Below are 17,347 nucleotides of genomic sequence, written 5' to 3' on the forward strand. Positions count from 1 at the left end.
TCCCCTCTCTCTCTCTCTCTCTGAGACAGTCAGCCCTCACCAAAATGACACTTCTGCGCGCTGAGCACTCTCCTTAAAGGGAAGTTTAAAACAATGTCTGGTTGGTTAAGTCGATCCCCTCCTTTCACACACCCACGACAGTTTAATCTCTCCTTCAGGCGCTTCCTGTCTCCAGAATGCCAAATGTGCACAATAATGTTCCCTACACCATGGCGAACAAAGATAGGTCCATATGTGTTTGTTGAATAATTGCAGAAGTTTCCACCACAGTGTGTCCTCAGAGTCACTGCAGACAGTGTGCGTCAAAGTAAAGTTAATTATAGAGGCTCCTTCAGTTCAGGATTCATATCTCCTGGCCCCGAGTTATTTATCTCTTTCCTACACGTTATTTTTATCGCAGCCACGTAATGTGTTTTTTCCCAAATGTCACCAGGGGCTCCGTAACTTACACATTTACACAATCAGAAATGTATTACCAGCTGTCCTTTTAAGAGACCTATTAAGATACCTATTACAACCAAAAAAGTAGTCACAGTAAAACATACTGCTACAGAAGACAAACTTGCAAACAGTCAAACTTGATTCCGGGCTGAACATGAGAGATGGGGTGAAGAGGAACTGCTGGTGAGGGATGTCTGGGATACTCTCCACTTGGCTGGCGTCCTCTGAGACCTGACCTGAGGCCAGATAAGCAGTCATCCTCTTTCTCATTTTCCTGCCTCAACATTCTCATACGGCTGTCACTATCATAGTAAAGACACAAATACAAAAAAGAATGCTAATGCAACAGCAAACAACACAGAGGACGGAGTGGCTCGGATTCGTTTTTGAGAAGTCAGGGCCCTGGTAGCGACTGGATTTCAGACATTTCAGACATTTCAGACATTTCAGACATTTCAGACATTTCAGACATTTCAGACATTTCAGACATTTCCAAAAAAAATCTTCCTTAGAGATTGTTAAATTTGACTTCTTATCCCTCTGAAGAAAACCTGAGTTTGGATCAAAGTGAACTAGTCAAAACAAACTGAATTCCCATCCAGGAAACAAACACCAAGCCCTGTTCTGCCTCTGAAGCGTATCAAGCTGTCTCACGCTGTGCTCACCTTTTGACCCAGACTCTTGAACATAGGCACAGTTATGTAAGGAGGAATGGAAAAGGGCCCATGTGCTCAGCAGATTATCAGATTAGTAACAAGATAGCAGGCAAGCCACTTGATCTTGGCACATCACACCAATGAGGTTGACGGTCCAGCCTGCCTGGGTAAGCAGGGGACGGGGGGGGGTCACTGCAACCTGCCAACCGCCACGGAGCAGCACCTCCATTATGTAATGATGACTGAAATCCACGGATGGATTCTGAGTCCTGCAACTGACACCAGCACTGTCCAGACTGCATTATGGTAAGTTTATTAGTATGACAGCCACATGCAGTCTCATTATCTTTCTCTTGAGCTTCCTCTCAACTCATTATACATCTCTCAAATAATAAGCACAGTAGTAACGTTTATCTTCATAAAAACATTAAGACAGAGGAATCTACCATGCTTTAGATGCTGTATTATTTCTAAACGTAATACATTACTAGAATTATCGCCTCAAGGTTATATTTTGTGCACCAACCAGCTGAGGAGCAGGATATATCCTCACAACATCATCTTGAGTTATAGCTGATGAATAAAGACCAGGTAAAGTCTGTATGATGTCACAGTGAAGCTGACCTTTGAACTTTTGTATACAAACAATCGTCACTACCTTATTTTACCAAATCAGACATTTGCAATAAACTCCGTCATATTCGCTGTTTTAAATGGTAAATTCTGCCTGATGACGGGTTTTTTAGACAATTTCCCAGTCCTGATCGCCTCCTGGTGGCTGGCTGCATGTTAAGATATTTCTCCTCACATTACTGTTCGTTCACATATTCATTCTTACAGCAGAGACTAAACTTGAGATCTATCAGTGAAACCTCAATACTGTGGCTCCACTCCACAATCACTAGTTTCTTAACTGGTTGGATGTAGATGGAGGCAAGAGAAGTTTTAAAGGTTTTATTGTAAAATTTGAGATTTGAGAATATGAGCAGGTCGACAGATAAATGAGTGTGAGTCTTTACAATAGTCCCATGTTTAGAGGTCAGATCTCACAGACAGAGTAAACAGTTAGTGGAGCAGGGAGGCATCAGATCGAGTCTGACACTCTGGTTGGGTCAGTGTGGCAGATGTAAGGAAGGCAGCCGATGCTCAGCGCAGGTAGACAGGTACTAACAGAGACTGAGCAGGCAGGGGAACCAATCTTCAAAGCTGTAACTCCTCTACCTCTGACAGTGATGGTCCAGTAAAGTATTGTGGTTTGAACCTGTTTTATATGCTAACTCTGGCTTGTTGTTTTGATCAGGTGACATACTGGAAGAGCAGGAACCTGAAGGGCCACACCCAGCCACCTTCCCACACAAACATGAGCCCAAACAGGACTCCGGCTGATAACACTCACAGAAAGGTAGAGTGAAGGTAGCAGGAAACATGAGGGAACAATGGCTACACTTGCAACAACTGGTGATACAGTAGTAGTGCAGTATAAAACAAAGTAAAAAGAGTACAAGTATTTGAGTAAATATAGGTGTCCAAAGCAAACATGCAATAATGAGGTGCTATCAAAAGAATAAATTAAACTTAAGGGTGTGAGTGGATTGGATTTCAGAGGGGAGATGTTGGTCACTGAGGAGATGTTGGATATCTACAGAGACGACAAAATAAATCAGAATCAAGTGAGGAACCATTAAGAAGCTCAGTAAGTATTTAGATTAGTTCAGATTAGTTCACTACAACTTCATCATTATCAAACGTTTGTAATGACAAAGAGTAAAGACTACAGTCGCTCATAAAGACAGTTTACACAAATTACTGGATTAACACTTGAATGCGGACAGAGATTTCACACAAACTTTAGGTTTGTCTGTTATTATAATAATTTGTCATTTTTAAATAATTTTTAAAATAATCTATAAAACAAATTAAATGCTTGAAAATATTTTATTTTCTTCAGAACAAAATTAACTTTATAATTTCTTTCTTTAAATTATGTTTTATTCAACTGCTTTATTAGCTTAGTTGGCATTGGAACTGACAGTAAACAAGCCAATTAGCTTAATAATACATTTTGTTGCGTTCAATAACATTTGTTGTTTATGATCAGTGTTTCTACCTATTGTATGTTTTCTTCTAGTGTAATTGAGCTTATTACTAAGTTATGATTTAAATTTGTAAACTAGAATGACCCTCAATAGAGCACACACCTCTGCCAGGGCTCAAAAGTCCTCTTAAATTAAACAAGCTAAAGCTAAGGCCCCCTTACGTTTCTCAGCTACAGGTTGGTGGTAGTTACAGGTTTCTAGTCCTATTTGTTACTGTACAGAGGCTGAAAAAAGCCTACGCCCCTTCGGGCTGGCACATAGAGCTCTGATTAGTTCATGTCCCGCAGCGTTTCAGCCAATCATGATGACGTATCGAGCACTCCTTAGTGATGTGACATAAAACTGTAACTAGAATGGCTCTCACTACAACGCATTCCTCCACCAAGGCCCAACAGTCCCCTTTAATTTTATTAGAACCTGCACCAAATTGCACACACTCATCGATATCAATACATATGGATGAATTTTCTCCCCAACAGCTGCGGCTGCTGCTAGAGCCCTGGACGCCTGTTTCAAATATTGAACGTCTTGTGTTTCTAAATCACATTGAATTCAACCTCGCACTTTCCTGGGCTCAGTGTGAAACCATTAAGATGAGCGGTTCTGGAGATATGCCAGTCACTCACAGACTGAGAGTAATATCTGGAATTAATAGAGAGATAAATGTGCCACAATCCACAGATGACCTTTTTCACAGATTACATCAAATCTTCTAAAACCATCTGCCAAGAGCAAATCATCAGTATTGAAGTTATCTGGCTTTGTAGATTATTTTTCATCCACAGTAACTCACAGTATCTTTCAAATCAGATTTGCAGCAGGTGTGGAGCAGCAGGAGCAGTGAAAAAGAAATTTGAGCCATTGGTTGAATCTCAGGTGAACATTCAACATCTTAGATTCCAGGACAAACTGTCCCTCGGCTGCCCCTCGTGAACATCAGCACATGAGACGCTGGCTGAAAAACAAAACGTTTCTCCAGTTTCAACCTGTCACAAGGATGCAGTTTGAGAGCGACACCACTGACCTGGTATTTCCCTGCTCACTCCGAAAACACAAGGCAGATCGTGTGAACGGCACAGGACACTCTATCTCCGCTGTGAAGATGAAATATTCAGAAGGGGCTCAGTGGGGAATGAGTGCTGAAAACTGTAGCTAGAGGAGCGTCCACCAGCTGTTGAAGTTTGGTCATCGAAATGGCCCAATCAGAAGTAAAAGGTATATCTCCCATGGAAAGATATTTAATAGAGGGGATGGTTTGGATTGATTATCATTGAGATAATAGCAGTTTTGTGCAAGTATTATCTGGTGTCACTCTTTGTTAAGTCCAAGCTTTTCCAGTAAGTGAAGGGAAAACCACTCAATAAAAATGACATTCCCACTGCAGACTGGAGTTTATTTGCTTGACTTCAATTCCAATGATTTTAAGGATATTTTTAAACTTTGTGTTCTTAGATTTAACCATTTTAGGGCCAACAATATAAGACTGTCGCAATTCTGTAGAAAACTGTAATCCTTTCTGAAGAGAGATGCTGTTTTCTATCTTTGTAAGTAGCATACGTACTGTTTGATTGAATGCTGCCCATTACTGCTTATCCTAATATCCAATAAAATGCATGTGTTTAGATGTTATTCAGTGATTTTGGCATTTAGGAGAATATGAAGAGTCGAAGGGAGCCCATCCATCCATCCATCCAACTATCCATCCATCCATCCAACTATCCATCCATCTATCCATCCATCCATCCATCCAACTATCCATCCATCCATCCAACTATCCATCCATCCGCTTCTGCATCATATCCTGAGTCACTTGGCAGCAAATTAAGGAAGGTATTTCTCGAGATGTCAACAGCTCTCATCCCTTCCCCCTGGAGGACCCAGTGTCGTTGCTGGGCCAAATGAGATATATAGTCACTGTCGCTTATTCTGGGTCTACCGAGGGGTATTCTGTCAGTTGGACTGGTTCACACAACCTCCAATGGAAGTTAAGCACTCTGGAAGCATCCTGATCAGATGTCTGAGCGAACTAATTGGCTCCTTTCAAAGAGAAAGAGCAGTGGCTGCACTCAGAGCTCCCTCCAGACGTCTGAACTCCTCACCCTCCCCCTCTATCCCAAGATGCAGCCTGATATGGAGGAATGGCATTTTGGCCACTAATATTCACTATGTCTCAAAGCTCATGACCATTTTTACCCTGAGATACTCATTTAAAAAAACAACTTACTCCCAACCAGGTGTGCAAAATTCCGGGAATATTCAATGTTGGAAACTTTCCATGGTAATTAACGGGAATATACGGGAATATACGGGAATTAACAGGAATAAAATGGACATTTTTTGGATAATTCATACTAACTGTATTTACCTTGTCATATACAGACATAAATATAAACATTTTGTTTTGTTATAGGCTAATTTGAGCACTGAGGAAACTTTGGGCACTTGACTATATGCTTCGGCATCGTTGTGTCATTCTTAACATAGGTCTTTGCACAGTATTTGCAAATGTACACAGCCTTTCCTTCTACATTGGATGGGGTGAAATGTCTCCACACATGAGATAGTGCACGTGGCATTGTTCTGTAGAATAAGATGAGAAAAAAGTTTGTAAAAAAACGCTAATGCAATGCCAGAGATATAAATAGTTAGCCAAACAATTGGAAATCGTCTGTGAAAATATTTTACAATTGATGGATAAATTAATGGAAGTAGACTAGATGAACAGTTGAACAATCCTCAATCAGCATGCTAATATGTTTTCCCCAGTAATATCATCGAAACTTACCTGACTAGTCCTGCACACTACAGCACGCCTCAATAGCCCTGCAGTAGTTTGCAGGATGCTGGGAGTTATCTGTGCATGCGATGGAAGAATGCACAGTGGAGGGTTGAAATTCAACCTGCAGTGTGTGCTGCATTCCATACATCTTTAAAAAAGAGTTTTGAAGGATGTTTTTGATGTTTTTATTGCTTCACTCTCAGCTGCACTGTTGCAGTGAATAATGAAGAAGTCACGTTGAGCCTGGTGCCTCAGGGGTAAACTCACCTGCCAGGCAGCAGGGGTTTCTGTGCTCAGGGCAGGGTTACACATCTCCAAAACAAAAAAAACCTGTGTTCTATGTGAATCATGGATTCATCCCCTCTCAGACATCTGTCAGTCACGTTGTAACATCAATAACATCATATGGTCCCAAGGCTAAGCCAAGCACATGTCACATCACGGATAGTGTGTATTATTACCATATCCCCCATTCATTCAGTAAATGCTTTCATGAATGCTGGTTAATGCTCCAGCTAAACTGCCTGTTGAAATGCTAATATTACTGACACGCTTATGTTGCTAATGTTGTCAAAAGGTGTTTACCATTTTAAATTAGTCTACTGATAATACGGTAGCATTGGCCCTGCCATTACTAATTTATTGTTAGTGACTAAATTATTGATTTAGCCTTTGTGAGTGGCAAACAAAGGATATTTGACTAAATGGTCTTGAATGTTAAATGATGCTGAATTATTTTTAAAAACACATCCTATTGCTATTGGCCGCCTGCGGGTGCACATGTCAAGTCAGATCAGATTTTGAGTACATCTTATCCCGGCAGAAAACTAAAAATGATCAGATTTCCATGTATTGTTAGTGTAAAAAATATATGTGTTACATAGGGAGGAAAACAGTAGGACACTGACTACAGGTTTCATCCTTGTAGCTGAACTGTCTCTGTTAATGCACAAACTCTTGGTCCAATAAAAGTTCCCATTGTTCCTCACATTTTGTGTGACGAGAGGCTGATCTACTTGTGTAGCTGCATCAAACACAAGGACACTCTGAAGTTCAAGAAAAGAATATCTTGAGACACTAACTGTGAGTTTGGATGAGAATCTCTCTGTGGTCAAACCTTCAGTGGAATTTGTGATCGTATAATAGTAATTATTGTAGGTGTGGTGCTGGGTGAAGTCAGGCGTCCACAGGAAGTGGAGGTTGTCCACTTTTGTTCTTTAGATGATGATTTGAGGATGTTTACATGGACCTTGGCAAGTCGCTCTGCAGATGTTGTGTTGATCTACTGGGTGGGGATGGATCCTTGAGCCTTTTCTCTCCATAACAAAGTAAAACATCACTCTGCTCCACCTGATCATTGTTGAGCAGGAACCACAGCACTTACAGTTGCTAAATAACCATCATACATTTTAGGGATTGCTATATGAATCACAGCAATTTACGGTACACTGACAAATCCCAACACTATGTTACTTTAATTGGCTTGTTTACTGTCAGTTCCAATGAAATCTCCCATAGAAAGAACCTGGATGTGCCCCCTGATCCAGATCTGCACAAAGATTCTCTCCTGGCCCAAACCGTTTCCTTCCACCAAGATTCATGGTAAACTGTCCCCTAGTTTTTCCTTAACCATGCTTAAAAACAATCAAATGGACAGGGGTGAGAATATAACTTTCTTGGCAGAGAAAATCTGAGAGTCTTTGCCATGATTCCCCTCTTAAATCCCTATTTTACCATAAGTCTTGGTGTTCTGCGCACCCAGACTTGATGTAGTCTGTAAATATTGTAAATATTTTTAGACATTGATTTTTATGCATATTAAAAAAGAAATCAAAATTTTTTGAATTTAACCAAATCAAAAAATTTGGTTTACAAAAATCTGACCAATGTGCTTCGTATACAAATTGAAAATAGCATTCTAGCATTCTTCTCCCTCGCACTCAGTTAAATCAGTATGAATGATTATCCCCAATTTTTTTTTTAAATGTTTATACTCTGCCTTTAAAGGCCCAATTCAATCTGTACCAGGAGGAGATATAGCTCCAGATCCTCTTGCTCCCACATGTCACCTTGTTGTTCTTGGAAAGTTGCCCTCACGTGACGCAAGTCACTCTGACCATGAGCTGTTCTCTCTCTACAGTCACCTTCCTATAAGCTGATTGTCTCAGTGTAATGCAGCGCTGCCAGGTCTCAGTGTTTCCAGGTAGAGCTGTCAGCGTGCCCTGCAGCTGATCTGATCTTCTCACTCACATCATCCCGACTCTCAGCACATTCATTAATGAACGTCTGCAGCAATAATCTGTTACAGGCAGGATTGTGAGGGTTGCTCGTCACTGTTAGACTCCCAAACAAGGGAACTTCTGGAAAGAGGTACAGTTGCTATAAGATTAGAACCAACTCATTTAATAAACTAATTTGTTCCCATGGCAATAACTCAATTGAACAAGATGAAGAAGCGATGGGGAGTTTGGGGAAAGATGTGGACTGGGGCAATGTTTCCCAAATGTTTCTCATATTTAAATAATAGCATCACCTTCACTTTAATGTTATTCTAAATTCCTGCTATCTAGGTGTGGGCCCCGGAGGTGTTGTTGTTGAAACTGTTATCCAGTTATGTCATTTTAATCATCTGCTTAAACTGTGATGCTATTTATGCTACAGAACATAGATACAAAGTTTTTTTGTGCTGTGTAATAAATTGCCTCTCTTCAAAGTCTTCAAAAGTTTTCAAAGTCTAAGTCTAAAACTACACATATCGAATAGAGAGACATGTTTCATGAAATATTATACAGTTAAAAGCAGAGGTGTCAAAAGTATTCACATTCATTAATCAAGTAGAAGTATAGATACTAGGGTTTAAAAGGACTTCTGTAGAAGTTGAAGTATCAACTCAAGCTTTTTACTTAAGTAAAAGTGTAAATGTACTGGTTTCAAAACTACTTACAGTATAAAAGTAAAAGTAATGGAAGGGGAATTTTTTCCCCATTAAGGACAAACTCTTAAAAGTCTCAGGGGCCTATAGTGCACTACACCACCTCCTCCAAAAAAAAACATTTTTCTAAAGGCCATTATGACTATAATGTTATATTAAAATGTTATGTTGAAAAATGTGGGATGCACTAAGCTATCCGTTTCAGCTGCATATATGCCCATTGAAAATGATCACATTTTATTACAATGCAAAAGTACCATATGTGTACTACTGAGCATTAACATGCGTTTCATGGAGCGGAAGACATGATAACTAGTTGTCAATAAGTATTGTAATAGTGCAAAAAGTCAAACTTCAGTGGAATGTTATCAATAACCTTTATGGAAGAGACCTTGAGACCTTTGGACTCAATCCTTTATGTACAACATCTCTAAAACCGGAATTAAAGCAAGCCAAAATGAAATAGGAGTAACAAGGCTATTTTAAAAATGTAAGGAGTAGAAAGTACAGATATTTGCGTGAATATGTAAAGAGTAGAAGTAAAAAGTCATCTGAAAAATACATACTCCAGTAAAGTATAGATACCCAAAATTTCTACTTAAGTAAGGTAACGAAGTGTTTGTACTTCGTTACTTGACACCTCTGGTTAAAATAAAACATACAGTAAAATATAACAGTATAGTATTCGTCCAACATTTCTGAGGGTGGCAGGTACATCAGTGCCTCTGAAGTCCTGGCCATTACCTTTCAGTACTGAAGCTATTTGGATGAGATTGGGCGGCTGCGGCAGATGGTGAAATAACTAAATTAAAGATTTGATCTGACTGGATTCAAGTGCTATTTTTCAAAGAAGCCCATGTTGCCCCTCAGCTCTGTATTACATAAGACCTGCTGTCCCATTTTGACCCATCATCTATGTACACTATTTATGACACATTTTCAATCAAAATATCGTTATAATCATCGTTGAAAAAAGATATTGCATCAAACTACAGGCAGTTACTTTCAGATTAAAGTTACTTGTCCCCCTCTATTCCACCCAAACACGCATCAAAATAACGTAATAACTTATAATAAATCCCGGTGCCACTTCCAAAGATGAAGGCACAACAGTGAGATAAATATTTAATACTCTTACACAACCCTGCCAATTGGCCAGTCAGCACAACCCAGCGCTGCCGCCATTACCCAGCTACGGCGTGAGAGGAGCAGGAATGCAGCACTTTTATTGACTCTGGCAGAGCACTTAGCTGTGTCCCCATACCATGGTTTTATCATTTCATCATGTCCCCAGAAATATGCATCCAGCCCGGGAGGAAGTGACTTCAATTAGCCAAGTGCGCTGCAGCGAGCTAACAGGGCACTAAGGCCACCTGGTCTGCAGCGAGCGAAGCAGAAGGCTGTTATCTCCTGTGATTTTACTTATTAACTACACTCTCATTTCAATCCTGCAGCCGAGGGATAGATATAGGAAATAAGATGAAGTTAAGCCTCAGGACAATTTAGTAAATGCAGTGTGATGACAGTAAACGAATAGGCTGTACTGTGGATCAAATGCATGCAAGCGTTCAAAAGAGGTATTTTTTTAACTACACATGTTTCTTCAATTGATGTCGGTGTACAACAACAAAAATTAGAAGCTGCCAGGGGGAATTAGTCCAAGTATTTAATAATAAATGATTTTGGTTTTGATTTAAAAAGACATTTCAACTTGATTCACATCATGTCAGTGATTACTGTGAAGCCATTAGAAGCAGACTCCCAACCTTTGTGACCCCTGGAAATGAAGCAATAACTATAGTTGTGGACTCTTGTCACAGGTTGTTTATGTAAAGACATACAAAAAAAGACGCTCACGTTGAGATTCTTTGACTTGATGATGGTTATTGTGAAGAGGTAAATGCTCTCGGCTCAGAGTGACTGGACTGAGGCTGCAGAGTGTTAGTGTCAGCCAACATGCTCCCAGTAATAATGTTAACAAGCTGATGACAAGCAGGTATACAATGTTTATTGTGTTCATCATGGTAAACTCATGAAAAACTTTATTTAGCACGTTTCTTGACAAAGCTACAGTAAAACATTTCAAATATTCAGAAAAACTCCAATAAAAAAGAGATTTGAAGACACTATGTCACCAGGATGTAGCCTGTCTGATCATCTGAATAGATAAAGATAAGATAGCAGTTTGGGGCTCAAACAGCAAAGGCCTGGTCACTCACCAGTCCTGATCAGGGAATAACCAGGTTAACCATGGTTGACTATTTATACCTCTTTACACCAAAATAAAAAATAAAAATTAACGTAGATAAACCCGCTAAAAAACGCAATTTGTCAAGAAACCTGCTAATAGACTTAGAGCAAAAGTCAGGAGACCACCAAAGTGAGTAGTGTTCATCCTCTCAGGACCATGAATATCTGCACAAATTTACATGATAAACTATTCAGTGGCAGTTGAGGTATTTTAGTCAGGATCAAGGTAGTGGACCGAGGCACAGATCAATGTTACCGAACCCAGAAAAACAAAACTGGAGAAAGACAGTTCAAAGAGAATTTACAAAATAGAAACTTATAAAATAGAATCTTCTCAATCTTGTTCGCCATTTAGTGGCTCCTCAGATTTCTCACCAACGCTGGGAACTATGACAGGAAGCACTGTGTTGCTCTTTAACCCTGGTCTAAACATTTGTGTCATAACTCAGCTTCATAGGGGACAAAGTCACTTTCACGTAATTCCCATTTCAAACAATGGAGACCCAGCAGAGTCTGCACTGAATTAGCACACACTCGCGTCGTACCGTCTTCCTGTCCAGAGCCGTGAGCAAGCAGTAACTCTGCAGGAAGGGCAGGAGATCGTGGGAACCGGCGTGTGTCACCGCGGCCCCGGGCCACGTCCCGAAAAAAGCTCCTTCCAGAAAACATCACGACAAACTCTGCGTGCCGCAACAGAGGGGGGAAAGCAACGAGAGGGGAAGCTGGAGAACAATGAAGAAATAGATGTGACACTGCTGCTCGACCGCCTGTCTGGGTGGGAACCCAAGAGTCTGTTGTACTGGAGTCCGGGCCCGGCTCTCTGAAACTCATTGACAAAAAACTAGCCTCATTTCCCACGGTGACCTTTCCCACGCTGCTGCTCGTATTGTATATTTGTACTTCTCTTGTTGAACTGTTTCCCCTCTGACTTGCACGCTGCTTGTTTGTGTTTCCTTATCTTTGTGCTCTGGCTGTTGTTATTTTGAAATTGATCTCGAGACCTTTTAACTGCAGAGGTTTATATGAAGTTCGCCGCTTTCATGTCCATCCAAAAAGGTTTGTCAGATCTGCTCACTGGTATTTGTAGATGTTATATTTGCATTTGTTCATGATACTGCACACTTAAATATGTTCTTAGAGCTGTGATCTAGCTATTATTACTGCTCTTTGTTTTAATATCATATTTAATACAAAATGACAATAAAATCAACATTTATGGGTTGAACATTTGTGGGTGACCCCTGGCTGCATTGGGCACCATGTTCCTTTATGACTATGAACATGGTCACAGTTTATTTTGATTATTTCCCTCCAAACTGTCTTAGAGCATCACATCTTTATTCATCCACATCTGAATGGTCACAAGCAATTGCACTATTTACTCCTTTTTGTGTAATCTTTGTTGCTTTCATCAAAATACTGAGCCTATACTGAGCCTATTTTAGTTCTGAAACTTAATAATTGCCATTTGTGACTTGCAGAGATGTCACGATGTAAGAATACTCGTCTTTGTGAGAGCTCTGCATTCAGTTGTGACGTGTTAAGTCAAACTCTTATCAACAAAAATAATTATACAGCAGAACGAGGTCTCGATGTGGAGGACACCAAGATAAAGGAGCTTTATTGTTATCTCTCAACAGTATCTATTTACTTTCTAAAGTAACATGAAGCAGAGGATGACGCAAGACTTGCCAGGGGGCTTTAGTGAGAAAAAGTGTAACTAATGAGGAATTTGCCCGGGGACAAAACAGCTCATCATATGATGAGTGAAACCCTGATTTTACCTTGGGGGCCTCAGCCAGACACTTACAGTTTGTATTTCAACATCACCTCTGGTAAATGGTCTGAATTTCCACAGAGCTTTTCTAGTCTTGATGACAACTCAAAGTGCTTTACAGAATCGTTTTGCTACCCATTCACAGACACTTTCATGCAGGGCAGCTTTGGGCAGCACGTTTTCTATGAGCGATTTGGAGTTCAGCATTTTTAGCATCCCTCTTACTGAGGGGGATTTTGATCAACTCACCGACCTTCATTTATTAATTTTCCACTTTGTAGAGGAACTTTGTTTTGGCTTAACTTAAACCTAATTGATATTTCATTACATAATATGTCATTAGCTGATGCTTTTATCTAATTAGTGACGTCCAATTAGTGCATTTAACATCTATGAGGGGCCAATTGGGGTTTAGCATCTTGCCCAAGGACACTACGACATGGGTTGGGATTTGAGTGGGCCGGCCTCTCTACCCCTCAGTCACAACTGCTCCTCTATAAATATATATATAAATAAATAAAAATATGAATACAGTACTCTGTAATACAATTTTTTATGCAAGTTTCAGGATAACTCTTAACGTAACTTGAATGAATTCTGTCCATTTTCACTTCAACCAAAGACGTTTTTCACCCCTGTCTATTTCTTTGTTTGTTTGCAACAGATTTCCATGAAGCTTGGTGGGAGCACGAAAAGCTCTTTGAGAGGGCGATCCACGGCGGAGATGGCGGTCCTATCTGTCCGTGTCTGTAAAAACGGAGTAGCATATATTGGCCTTCAGTATCCGTGGAACGAGGTAATGCAGAGCAGGGGGGAGTGGCTGAATTCTGAAATGACATTAGAATTAGTACATGCGAAAAATAAGATTAGACAAATGAAAAACATTGTGTAAATTACACTGTTAAGAGTCGTATTTGAACGGACGAACGGACGGATCGGACAGACACTTTTTCATTTATAGTTCTCCGGTGCTGAAAACAATTCACCGCCAGAACAGTAGGTGGCGCAACGGAAGACAAGCTTGGAGAAGCCTACCTCACGAGTAATCAGAAGAAGTCCACGCTGTTTATTTACCTACTGCCCACTTTCCTCACACACAGTGTAGGCTACGATGGCAACTAAATAAAATAAAGTGACACCCAGCGGGTCAAAATGCTGATGTAATCGTTTCTTAGCGCAGCGGTTCCCTGGTCTTGTTTTCAAACTGTGTTGCTAATCCCACAGCTTGAAGCTACACGGAGGCAGCTGCTAGCTCCCCCCCAGCTTCCACACACAGTCAGCATGGACTCCCGATACTAACTACTACCCAGTGTTTGCTTCTAACCTGAGAGTGTTTGAGAAACAGTGTAATTAATGTCCTGACAGCGGGTTTGTGCGCTGTTACCACCGCAGTTAGCATGGTGGCTAGCACGCTAGTACCGTTATGGTAGTTCGTTATAACCGTATGTGACCGTGCACACATGCCCTCAGTGCTCTAACGAGCCACCGTCAGCCGGACAACTCCGCTGGCTTAACATACACGTCACATTAATCGTAGAATCATAGTTGTGTTTGGGTTTGTTGTGACACAGGGAAGGAAACAGGAAGTTTGAGGTCCGGAAATGCTGTCGTTCTGAAATGCTGTCATTAGCGGACCAATCACAGCCGTAGGCCGAATAAACCAGGGATAGTTCCAAAAATCAGAGGTGCACGAAAAGCTCTTTGAGGCACTCGGAGAGGGCGATCCACGGCGGAGATGGCGGTCCTATCTGTCCGTGTCTGTAAAAACGGAGTAGCATATATTGGCCTTCAGACGTCATAATCAAACAGTTCTTCTTTATGCAAACTTTCAAAACAAATATACAAATACTGCGATGGTAGGGGCCCAGTCTGTGGGCTGATAAGAGTCACCAGCAGGTAAACAGGCAGAGCAGAGCAAACGCCCACAGCCAGAGGGCAATCAGAAGTCAGGCATGGGCCGGTCATCACATGAAGGAAAGGCTGGAAAGTTACAACTCGATTGACAGTCAAATATGAAGCTGATTGGGTGAGTAGGTGGAATCCAGATAATTGGTATCGGCAGGAAAGGGTGAGGGGAGGTGGGCGTAGCTGGATCTGTAAAGACATATAAAAGTCAGTACAAATGGAAAAGGTGGGCAGAAATTAAAGAGTGAACAGGACAGAAAGGGGAAATGATAGTAAAGAAATTATAAGTATATTTTACACATATACATAGCATTTGCTTTTGCTGTGTTGCTGGGCCCCCTGTTGATCTCATGTAATATTTTTGTTTTGTGTTTCCCAGATGAAAGTGCAGACACTAAGTGCAGCAAAGGCAGCGCAGGGATTTATTCCAATAGTGTAATTCAAAAGCTTTGCTGGATTGAGATTCCATCGACACAGGAAAACAATTGGTAACTGGAGTCAAGGTCAAAAACACAAAACCACTGAAGAAATTCAAAACCAGACCTGAACAGATACTGTGCGGACAAACTGACATGGAGGACTGGGACTAAATACTCAAGAGGGGTAGAGATAACCGAACACCGGCGTCACATTGGATAAGAATGCAGGCCAGTTTTGATTATCTGGGGGGCTTCCACATCTCCATAGTAGAAACTGACACCATGAGACTGGGGAGAGAAATAATCAAAACAATAAAGTCTTTTAACCAAAACAAGGAGCTGAAAGATGCAGAAAAATGAGGGGGAACTGCAAAGTCTGTGGATCTGCAACACCTTTCATATCTGAGCTGTTGTTTGTATAAAAAAGATGATGTGGAGCAGATGAAGACGTCTTATTTTTATTTTATTGCACCAGGAATTTTACATAAGGTACAAAAAATTCTGAGGCTTTTTCTTGACATTCTGGAGGTAATCCATATGTCCAATACACCTTATTGTATCTGCCACATTTAAATTTAGAAAGCGACGAGAAAAACATCAAAACACGGCCTGCTGGAGCCTGACAGGAGGGCAGGATGTGGACGCTCGGCCCTCCAGTGTGACAGAAAACCTCCACGCTCCGTGTTGTGATTCTCCCCAGTGTTCTTTTAATCTCGTCGACAAAGCCCCTCGCAGGAAGCTATGCCAGATATGTCCGGCCCGCCACAGCCTTTCCAGCATTGCCGGTAAGTGAAGAATAACACTGTTTCACTGGACAATCCCCAATCGCCACAAACAAGGACAAACCGAACAACAGAGGGTTTAACCAAGACCACAGTTGTGCCAACTCCAGGGAATTCTTTCCATATTTTCCTCCTGGTGAGTCACTCGATGCCTGAGTGAATCTGGGCAAAACAAGGACGGCAGAGCGCACAGACCAACCTTCTCTGGCTCATCACAAACGCTTTTCTTGGCTGGATTGTTGTTAAGCAATCCTGACACATATTTTCCAGGAATCAGTCATGAAAGGAATAACTTTATAAAGAATAAAACTGAAGAATATAAAGTTGTTCGGGACAAGTACGAGGTTCTTTCAGACACAATATTCACTTGTACAACTTCAAGTTACTCCCAAACAATAATCACACCTCATCAGAGCTAAATCAAATGATTTCATCTAATCGAATAAGAAATACACAAATGACACATTAGTCAAAACATTTCTACACCCATCAATAATTTAACCATGTTTGAAAATAAAGATGAGCTTTCCACTTGGTCAACCAGAGGCATCAATGAGCCCATTCCATATTAAAAACAAAGGTAACAAGTGTCAGAAACGTCTGTCCAGCGCTATAAATTAAGTGTTTTACATTTTACAAGAGAGAAGACTTCAAGGGTAAGAAACTGGTTGGCTTTGTAAATGTCCATCTACATGGGTGTGGAGGTCGTCTCTTCCATTTTCATGTGTTAGCTATCGAGCTAATTAGCAGCTGCCTACAGATTCATTTTTACAGAATGAAAGGTGCATTCATCTTCATCATCAATAAATGCTCAGCAAGACAGTGAATCATTATTATTTTAGATTTTTTTTCTTCAAATGATCAATCTTGTGCAAATCAAGTCAATAAAATGTTCATGGCCACAGTCAGTTCTTCTTTTATGATTATCATGATTATGATAATTAGGGCCCGAGCACTGACAGGCACTGACAGACAGTGAGGCCCTATTCAAATTGTAAGGATTTTTTTTTTCAGGCAAATGAATTGGCTTTTTGAGGGCTTTAACATGCTCAAATTCTTAGAAAATTTGAAAGTGGTGAATATGTACGTATTCTGGAATAATTTGAAATGGGCGTGGCAAAATGGCTCAACAGCTCCACCTAAGGAAAAGCCCCTGATTTGGCTTTCACCGATCCTCACGAAAATGAGGACAGTTGTGTTATTTTTATATATATGTTTTTGTTATTTTGTTATTTTTTTGTAATATATATATATATATATTTATATACAAAATATTTGTTTTGATTGCAACCTTAACCCTAACACTTCAC

The sequence above is a fragment of the Limanda limanda genome, chromosome 8 (genome assembly GCF_963576545.1).
Source record: "Limanda limanda chromosome 8, fLimLim1.1, whole genome shotgun sequence".
Taxonomy (NCBI): Eukaryota; Metazoa; Chordata; class Actinopteri; order Pleuronectiformes; family Pleuronectidae; genus Limanda; species Limanda limanda.